Source organism: Copidosoma floridanum, unplaced genomic scaffold (assembly GCF_036245765.1).
Source record: "Copidosoma floridanum isolate Cflo_tuat_1 unplaced genomic scaffold, Cflo_Japanese_pri ptg000011l, whole genome shotgun sequence".
Taxonomy (NCBI): Eukaryota; Metazoa; Arthropoda; class Insecta; order Hymenoptera; family Encyrtidae; genus Copidosoma; species Copidosoma floridanum.
This window is the reverse complement of record NW_028321888.1, coordinates 2,638,134-2,649,099: the sequence shown is the minus strand read 5'-3', so window position 1 is coordinate 2,649,099 and position 10,966 is coordinate 2,638,134. Positions and strand designations below refer to the sequence as shown.

The window sequence follows — 10,966 nt, the reverse complement described above, 5'->3', positions numbered from 1 at the left end:
CATCGAATGTTGTTTCTTTAATTACACGTGAGATTTGTAAACTATTATTTTGTAAGTTTTAAAAAAACATATACTATCAAAATTAAACTTTAATTACAGAGAAACGATTTCGTCTTTCTTATTTACGATTCCCCCATAAGAATTTTCGAGAAACATAAATGACATTATAAAACAACTTTTTTGTGGACGATTCACGACTATAATGGAAAAATTACGCTTTGATTTTACGGTGAAAAGTGCGGAAGATGGAAAAACAAACATCTTGTGTTTAACCTCGATAGGAACACCTGATGGACGCACCTTTCACGTGCCAAGTGAGTATCAACCAATGTCTCTTCATACAGAAGTAGCGAAACATCAACATACACAAAAATTAAAAATACTTTAAAGAAAAGAAATCAAACTAGAAAAGTGTGGATTTAACACATGCAATATCAGCAGTTCATTTAGATGAAGAGGAAAATGTGCAGTTTAATGATTACTTTTTAGAAGAAATTATAGAAGAAGCTCCAACTACAGCTGAAAGTGGTTCTAACAAACCCATAATGAAATTACTAGAAAAATTATTAGAAGATAAACAAAAAGACTCAGAAATTCAAAATTTAGGAAAACTCGCTAATGATTTTATGATAGAAAAATTTACAAATAAGAATTTAAATGCATACCAAAGGATTAATGATTTTTAAAAAGAGTGTGAACGATTAAGAATAATTGGTGACAAGAAAAAAATTGAAATTTTAAAATTTTTTTAGAAAAAACAAGTGAAAATTGGTACAGCTGTATGTTGATAAAATTTACAGTAGAATCACAATGAGAAAATTGGAAGAAAAATTTTTGTGACACATTTGCAAACAAAGGCTGGAACCCAATAAGGTATGCTCACTCATTCATATATCAAACAGGGACTTTACTAGATTATGCTGTAAAAAAAGAAAAATTATTACTGGAAGTGAGAAATTCTATAGATACAGGAACACTAATAGATCTGATTGCAGCTGGTCTACCGAACTTTATATCAGATATGATTGATAGAGAGACTCTGAAACAAACTGAAGATCTTTACAACGAAATAGGTAAATTAGAACATTTTATCAATAAAAATAAGTTTGAAACAAAAAAAATAAAAACAACTACACTCATAATAAAATTGAAAAAATACCTTGCAAAATTTGCAAAGAGAAAAACAAAGGTTTGCGTTACCATCCTGAATCAAAGTGTTGGTTCAATAACAAAGAAGATAGAATAAAAACTGTTAATAACTCTGAATTAGAAGTAGAACTTGATTATACAGATCAAAAAAACTTCTAATCCCACCATTAATCAAGATAAAAGTACTGTTAAATGGAACATTCGAAGCTGTAGGAGTTTATGACTCTGGTTCAAATGTTTCCTTGTTAAATGCCAAAATATTAAAATACAATAAAGAAAATGGAAATAAAACATATAATTCAAATTTAAAAACGATTAATGGTGTGAATAAAACAGAAGAAATGATTACAATAATGGCAAAAATTTTTGATATAGAGAAAAAGATAGACGTTTTTGTTGTAAACAATAAAAACTTTAATTATGAATTTCTAATCGGATTGGATTGTATACAAAATTTTAAATTAACGCAACATGAGGAACTAAAAATCGAACATAAAATTTCAAACGCTGATAACAACAATATGAATATAAAAAAATTAAGTGATACAGAAAAAACAATTACTGATGAATTTAAAATAAACACAGAAAGATTAATTAATTTTAATGAACACATTGAATTAGATAATTCGCATTTTTTAATAAATCATATAAATCACGATGAAAAACTAATTATAGAAAACCTAATAGAAAAAAACAAAACGCTGTTTGCCAAAGACAAATACGACGTTGGTAGAGTAAAAGATTACGAGGCTAGAATAGATTCAATTATAGATAAGTATTGCAGAAAAAGACCGTACAGATGCACCATACAAGACAAAAAGGAAATAGAAGAACAAATAAGTGAACTGTCAAAAAACAACCTAATAGAAGAATCTTATAGTCCATTTGCTGCCCCTGTAACGTTTGCATATAAAAGAGATAAAAATAAAAAATCAAGACTGTGTATGAATTTTAGAGACCTAAATAAAATCATTCTACCTCAACCTTATCCGTTTCCATGAATTGGAGATTTAGTAACAAAAACAAGAAACTGCAAGTATTTTTCTAAACTTGACATCAACTCAGCATTTTGGTCCATCCCATTACGTATAGAGGATAGAAAGAAAACAGGACTTATTACTCAAGAAGGACATTTTCAGTGGACATGTTTGCCGTTCGGATTGAAGACAGCACCGGCTATTTTTCAGAGAATTTTGAGAAATATTATTAGAAAACATAACTTGTCAAATTTCACAGAAAATTATATAGATGACATTCTAGTTTTTTCGGAATCTTTTGAGAGCCATATTAGCCATCTGACTCAATTACTAAATGCAATAAAGAAGGAAGGTTTTAGATTAAAGTTTTCCAAATGTAATTTTGCTTCAGATTCGGTAACATATTTAGGCCACGTAATAAAAAACAATTCAATAACTTCATTAAAAGACAACTTGATATCGATTCGAAATTTTCCTATACCAGAAACACAAAAAAATGTTCGACAATTTCTGGGCAAAATAAATTTCTACAATAAATACATACCAAACATACCCATTCTATTAGACCCACTTCACAATCTATTGAGGAAAGGACAAAAATTCATCTAGTCAGATAAATGTCAAAAGGCTTTTGAGAAGTTAAAAAACTTTCTTTGTACACAACCTGTTTTAACTATCTTTGACCCGGAATCGCCAATACACATATATACAGACGCAAGTTTATTGGGTTTAGGAGCAGTGTTAAAACAACCACAGCAAATTGAAGGTACCAAAAAAAACGCAGAAAAGCCCGTAGCTTTTTTTTCAAAAAAATTTACTGAAGCTCAAAAAAAGAAAAAGGCAATTTATTTGGAATGTCTGGGAATAAAAGAAGCAGTTAAATATTGGCAGCACTGGCTAATAGGGAAAAAATTAACAGTTTTTTCTGATCATAAACCACTTGAAAATATGAACATAAAAGCAAGGACAGACGAAGAATTAGGAAATCTTACGTACTATTTGTCACAATATGATTTTCAAGTAGTATACAATCCCGGGAAAAATAACATAGAAGCAGACTGCCTAAGCAGAAACCCGGTATTAAAACCTGATGAAAATATCGAAGATAGCTTAAAGATAGTAAATCTAATAAAACTAGAAAACATTATAGAAGACCAAGAAAAAAATAAAGATTTACAGTCGATTAAACATAGACTAAATCAGAAGAATAAAATTTACTACACAACAAAAAAAAAAAAAGAAAAAATTTTAGTATCCGAAGCTTTTAGCAAAATATTAAAAAAAAAAATACACGAAAATTTCTGCCATTTAGGCATAAAACAAACAGAGAACAAAATTAAACCATATTATACAGCGAAAAATCTAAAGGATAATATAATAGAAATTTGCAAAAATTGTATGATTTGTTTAAAGAATAAGTCAAGAGGTCAGAGGAAGTTTGGTGTAATGTCTCTACTTGGTCCCGCAAAACAGCCGTTTGAAATAGTATCTATAGATACAATTGGTGGTTTTGGTGGCTCACGATCCACAAAAAAATATTTACATCTTCTAGTCGATCATTTTACCAGGTTTGGATATATTTTGACATCAGGCACACAAAACTCAAAAGACTACATTAAACTTACTCAAAGGGTACTTGAAAGACACGATATAGGAATGATTTTAACAGCCCGATACCCGGGAATCAATTTCAAAGATTTCAAAAACTTTTTAGAAAAAAAAAAAAAATACCAATAGTTTTTACAGCAACAAACGCACCCTTCTCTAACGGACTAAATGAACGACTCAACCAAACTTTAGTGAACAAGATTAGATGCAAGATAAATGAAGACGAAAAAAAAAGGCATGGACAACAATAGCACATGAATGCATAGACAAATACAATCAAACAGAACACACAGTCACAGGATTTTCTCCAAAGTACTTATTAGACGGTACAGACTGCTCATTATTACCGCGTGAACTGAAACATAATCAGTCTCTACACAATTTAAGTCATGACAGAGAAATTGCTTTAAAAAATAGTATTAATCACCATAATTATAATAAAAAAATTTTTGACAAAACTAGGAAAAATTGTGAATTTAATGAAGGGCAGTTAAAATGCGTCGAAAATGGGAATCGCTTAAACAGAAGAAAATTGGACGAATTAAGACTTGGACCATACGAAATTCTACAAAAGATATCAAATAGTATATATAAAATTGACACAGGCCACAAAAATTCAGAATCAAATCTATTCCACATTTCCAAACTCGTCTTGGTTACAAATTCAACTAAAAAGGAAGATGATTGAAAAAAAAAAAATTTTTTTTTTTTTTTCATAAAAAGGGGGGGGGGAGATGTAAGAAAGTATATTATACTTTCTTATCACTTTCCTTTATTTCAAATTTCCCGCAAAATAGTATCGAAAGATAAAACAGAGGTCTACACGTGCAATAGAAATTAATCACAAGTTTCAGAAGATACAATAAGATACATAATCATAGTAGTAAGATAGGATTAGTAAAATTAATCCAAAGATATAATAAAAAGGGGAACTATAGTGTAAATAAAATATATTGAATGTTGTTTCTTTAATTACAGGTAAGATTTGTAAACTATTATTTTGTAAGTTTTAAAAAAAACATTTACTATCAAAATTAAACTTTAATTACAGAGAAACGATTTCGTCTTTCTTATTAACGATTCCCCCATAAGAATCTTAGAGAAACATAAATGACATTATATATATATATATATATACATATATATATATACATATTTCTCGTTCTCCTCGGTAATTCAATAAGTACACTTTATCAATATATTTCATTATTATTATACTGCAACAGAGACAAGTCCAGAAAGATTATCAATCTTGTGCCAGAGGCTCAATTGGCTTATGTTAGTCCATCCGATTTTCTGTTTGTAAAATTTTCCCACTCCCTTCCTTCCGTTCTTGTGTATCATGCATGGAAAGAGAATTATGATGGAGTCTTATAGATTTTAATAATTTGACGGCGTTTGTACCCATTCACTGCAATTATTGTTTTCCACTTTCTTCTTTCCCTTTTCGCTAGTTTGTATTGCGGCTTTTCGTCGATTCGTACACTTCATTTTGCGTGCCGTAGCCACTTTGTTTGCCTGGGTGGGTGACTACTCATCCACCTTTCCCATTTTTTTGTTCTTTTTTGTTTTTTCTTGTTTGTTTGTTTTTTGTTGTTGTTTTTTTTCCTTTTTTTTTGTACATTAGCCAGGTGGTTTGCCGCTACCGTATTATCTCTGTCTTTAGTGTGTCCAACGCCCTGAGGTGCTGGGTGGGTTTGTTTCAGCAGAAATTGTTGGTGTTGTTTTCAGCAGCATTGCTGATTATTTCTTTGACGCCACCCTAGCGTCCGGGAGATCCATTACGTTGATTTTTTTTGTGGATTTCAATGCGTTGCTTGTTTTGTATTCTCTCGGATACTAGCGTCAGCTAAGGGAGTTCATTGAGCAGTCTGTGGGCCTCCATCGGGTTACGAGAATTGCTTTCGATTGCTCCATGTCCGTGTCGAAAGGATCTTTGAGGAATTTCTGGGGGTAGTGGGGTATTCTTAGGTTATTTTCAAGGAAAAAAGGGGTGATCCTTAAACGCCGCGAATGTGATTGCTTTAGGGGATCACAGTGTCCAGCAATAACAATAATTTTGCGTTACCTAAAATCTGATCGATATCCTTTTCGGAATCCTTTCTGCCTTTCGATTTATTTTTTTTTCTTGTGTATTCAACCCTGCATGTTTCATACTTACAGCCTAATTTTTGTCGTTTTTGTACGTGTTATTTAATTTTAAACGACTGTAGCGCCTTGCTTTTGTGTTGGTAACGCTTCTTGTTTATAACCTTATTGTTATAATTATTGTTATATAATTTTTATTATTATAATTATTCTAATTATAAATTTTTTTGTTGAATTTTTCGTTAGAGAATGTCACGCGCGCATCTTGTATGCTTTATATTTCGTTCCCATATCCTCATATGTTATTGTTATAATTCCTCACCTTTATCAATGTGCATGTATGCGTTTCGCTTTTTTTTTCGGTCCTAAAATTATTGTTTATTCATCTGCTTGCATCAACGCATTTTTTTTTGCGGCGCGTCCAGGGGCCGCGAAAATTTAAGAAAACTGAATTTTTGTACGTATTTTATCAATATTCTTTCTTTACAGGGGGGTGGGTTGATTGTCAGAATATCTGTTACTTGCGCAGTTACTAGTTATTTTGTATCTTCTTATCGTATAATTTATTGTTCACTCGTGGTTCGTCCGAGGGCCGCGAATGAATTGAAAATAATGCTTTTCTCTATATATATTTATACACGTATGTTTCTGTTCATCCTGTCTTCCTATATAATACTGTATCAGTGTACTAGCTTTATTATTCTTGTCCTCTGTATTGCTTCTGTCATTATTATTATTAATATTACTATCATTATTATTATTGACATTATAATTGTTGTTATAACTATCGTCGTTGTACTGTCGTCAGTTAATGGTTTACAGTCGCTTTAAGGGTCTGGTGGTGGTGGTGGTTTAGGTGGGGGCCTTATGCGCTTTTCGTTATATAAATCACTTTTTGATTTGGTGTTAGAATTTTGTATTAGGGACATGTATTCGGCGTTCTCGCCGTTACCTTCTAGATGTAAGTGGCCTACTTCTTCTTTGTCCGTTGCAATATAGTGCGTATAAATATAATTTCCCTGGTTTAATTTAAGGTATACACATATGTTTTTTTTTAATTCTTGCGAAAATATGCACATACCGCATTTCCATATTCTGTACCCAACTTTAGTATATTTTCCGTTTTTTCTGGCTCTCTACACTTATTCAGGTATTTCCCTTTCCTCCAGTAACGCTTTTTCCTCAATTATTTTTTTGTTGGGCTCCCACATGTCAATCCTCATTCCCGGCTTTCCCTCTACATCTCGCCTTCTTACGTCTATCATAACTTACGCCCGCAGTTCGTCTGATCTTCCCTCAAACAAATCGTGTATATCTGGTTCCTTGTCTGCCTCTGTTGTTGGGGCGAAGTATGTTTCTGTGCTCCCTGAGCCCTTGCACCCTTTTATTACATTTATAAGTACCGTCAGTGAGCGGCTCATTCGCTGTATGCTCGTACTGTTGTGGCTCACCTTCACTCTCCTCTTCCTTCAACCTCTCTCGTACTTGATCGGCTCCTTTCAACGCTTCGACACCTCTGCCTTCAAAAACACCTTTCCCAAAGGTCTTGGTGCTTCCTGCTACCTCGTCTGCTACCGTGTTCGTTCCTGTTTTTAAATTGCTAACTATAATATTCATTCTTTGGCGACCTCGTTTTCTCACTGTTTTCCTTTTGCTTAATTTTTTGTTTATTTCTACTTTTTTCTTAGATTCGGAGTCTCTTTCACCATCAGCTTGGTCATCTATTTTTATATCACGTTTATTTCCATTCCATTCATCAAAATTTTGTTTTTTTCTTTAGTACTTCCTTATCTAAGTCCTCTAAATCAGAGTGAATAATTTTTCCTTTCTTGACATTTCCCTGAATGTGCTGTTTACCAGTCGTTCGTGTTTTAAAAATGGGCGCCGGAGGCCCATCGCTATTGGCTAGTCCTTTTTTCTCCTGTTCGTCCGCCAACTGATACAGTTCTTGGCACGGCCGTTCAGTGTTTATTTCTCCCTCTCCTATTACCGGATTCGCCTTGGCTTAATATTGCTCCTATTGCGTAGTCTGGCGCATCCGTTGTTACTATGCAGGGCTTCTCCAGATTGGGTGCAATGAGTATCGGCTTACTACATAATGCGCCAACTAGTGTTTTGAAAGCTTGCTCCTGTAACTCTTTCCATTTGAACTCTATTCCTTTTCTCAAGAGTTTGGAGAACGGCTGAGCAATTTTTCCATAATTCTGAGTAAATCGTCCGTAATATCCAACAAATCCAAGAAATTGTTTGATTTTTTTCGCATTCATAGGTCTTGGGTATTTCTCCGCTGCTTCGATTTTTTTAACATCTGTTTTTATTTGTCCGTTTCCTACAACGTGTTCCAGTACTTATGCCTCACGTTTCTTTGGCAATGGCATTTTTTCAGCTCAATTGTTAAGTTTGCTTTTGAAAGCCGCTTTAAAAGTCTAATAAAACGCCTCCCGTGCTCTTCGAGGTTCGGAGCAAACACCATGATGTCATCCAAATACACTTCGATTTCATGCCCTTGTAGACCAGCCAAAGCGAGTGAGTTCTCCCCGTCCAGCCCCAATTACTTAGGTACAATCCACATGTTAGAATTGTAGGGCGATTTCGAAGGTTCGACGATTCCTTGCTCGAGCAATTTCTCTATCTCTTTTTTCATCTGTTTCCTTAGCGCTGGTGGGTACCTATAGTACTTCGCCGTCACGGGCTTGTCCGTCATAGTTATGATGCGGTGTTTCAAAATATGAGTTGTTTTCAGTGGTTCTCCATCTAGGCCAAATATAAATGGATTATACTCTATGAGTTTCCGGACGTGAGATTTTTCTTCCTCGTTACAATATCAATAAGCTGGATTATTTTATCGATTCTCGTTATTTTTTCTTTATCCGACAAACTACCTAAATTGTCAGTGTTCTTGAAATCACCATTGTTCCCGCCGTTTGTACGATTATTTGTAACGCTATGTTCAACTTTGTTCATATTTCTTCTTTCTTGGCCGTTTTCCTCAAAAAGCCTTATCATTGCCTCCTTAATGCCCTGAGCGTCGTCCCCTTCGACGCTAAATAGATCGGTGTCTCACATCACCTCGCATTCTAATAACTCAATTTCCGGTACAGGTATGCTTATTGTTTCATTAAGTGTGTTTACACACTTAGCATAAACTTTTCCACCAGTATTTGTAGCTATGAAATTTTTGAATAAAACTCCCTCTTTCATTCTTTGCAAAAGAACCTACCGTACTTTTACATTTTCGCTATTTATTCCGACGCGGGCATATATAACTTGTCTTGACCTGGCAAGAATTTCGAGCATCTCTGGCTCGATTAAATTAATTTTCATTCCTCCTAATTCAAAAATATGTTCTGTTGCACTTATGCGGCTTTGATATAATTTAAAAATGTCCCATCCAATTATACCTTCCCCATCTATCGGGAAGTTGTGTGGGACCATATGCAACCTACACATAAGGCCATTCAGTGATATTTCAACTACACCTAAAGTGCTACGCTTTCTATGCGCCACTTCTTACCCACCTACAATTCTTATTCGGTTCCTCACGTCAAAGAATTTATTTGGAAGAACACTGTCTTCCTTTGTAATGGAAATTTCAGCTCCTGTGTCTGCATATAGTTTTGCTTCCCCACCTCTCAGTTGAGTGCTTGTTATTAATACTGAAGGGGGTGTCCTACCTACTAGAAATATATTTATTTTTGCTTCACGCTGAGGCTCGCTTCCGTTATCGTTTTGTCTTTTTTCCATTTGAGGGCTGTTTTGAGGCAAATTATCTCTCCTTGTCATCATATCAACACTCGCACTCGCAGCTAGTGACACTCTTACCTGTACGCTTGCCGTTTCTCTGCTACCGAGTGTTTTTGTCATCTTCTTATCTACTAGGGGATGCCAGGCGCTTGGGGAGCACACCGAGCATCCTGGGAGTTTAAATCCTCCGCGCGTGACTCGTCCGTCCTCGAATCTTTTCCATGATTATATTGAGTATTTTGATTTCCTCGCTGATTTTAGAGGTTATAACTATTGCCTCTGGTCCCGTAATTATTGTAATTATTTTCCCGTCACTGATTGTAATTGTTATTATTGGCCCTGTAATTATTATAATTATTCTCCCGTCGTCGATTGTGATTGTTATAATTATCATTTTCTCGTGTTTTAACTATTATATATAATAATAGTTATTATATATAACTATAGTTATTAAACATAACTATTTCCCCTATTTTGATCATTGAAATTCCTATTCTCTTTGATTGGCCTATTACTATCCCTATTATTATTCCACGGAGGGCGACTATAATTTCCATTAAAATTTTTATTATTATTATTATAGCTTCCATTATAGGACGCTTTTCAGCTGAGTCAGTGACTTACGTTGGGCGAGTTGTGTATCAATGCCTCCCATGCTCCCGAATTGCAGTGATAGAGCGAGTAAAATGCGTCTACGGTATTAAATAGCGATAACCGGATACAAAATTAATCTGCCGCCATTTTACCACTAGTGTACCTATGAAGTATTTTTCATATTGTGGTGGGACTGATAGATTTGTTATCCTCACCATCTGTTCAAAAAGTGGAAAGTTTATTGGATCTCCACTGAATATAGGGATGCCACTCGCCGTACTATTGACATGGGACAGTGCACTATAGTGCATGCTAACAGGGTACGTATTTTTCGCTCGATGTTGACTCATGATTGGGTTTATGTAAGTTGGATTTGGCTGCGCTTGATGTTGCTGCTCTCGCAAAATGTATAGCCCGTTTATGTTACTATCCCGAAACAGCCAGTCAGATGACGGTGCTGTCGGTTGGCCTCTCTCCCTTTCTTTTATTGGGCCTGTAGGTTCGTAGCTGGGTCCAGCATCATGCATCCTTGCACCTGAAAAACTTGGGATTCCCGTTTGCTGCCCCCCATACATTCTTACCTCTTCCGACGTCCTTGACGTTAAGCCCCAATTGTTTTTATGGCCAAGTACTGATTCCTCAAAATTTTGTGTTAGTGTTTCCTCCGAAAACTGTAGCGTACATTGCTGTACTGTTTGCTACGCCACTTGTTTTTCTCTTCGTCTGAACGCATGTTGAAGCGTATCCTGTGTATCCTTACAATCAAACTTATCTTTCGAGTGCAAGTTTACGTTCCTCGAAATTGC

The 10,966-nt window shown here is 34.6% G+C and overlaps 1 pseudogene; it reads left to right on the top strand.

The window, feature by feature from the left end:
• Positions 1-202: 202 nt before the first annotated feature.
• On the top strand, positions 203-1,246 carry LOC149375147 (uncharacterized; annotated as a pseudogene).
• The last annotated feature ends 9,720 nt before the right edge of the window (positions 1,247-10,966 follow it).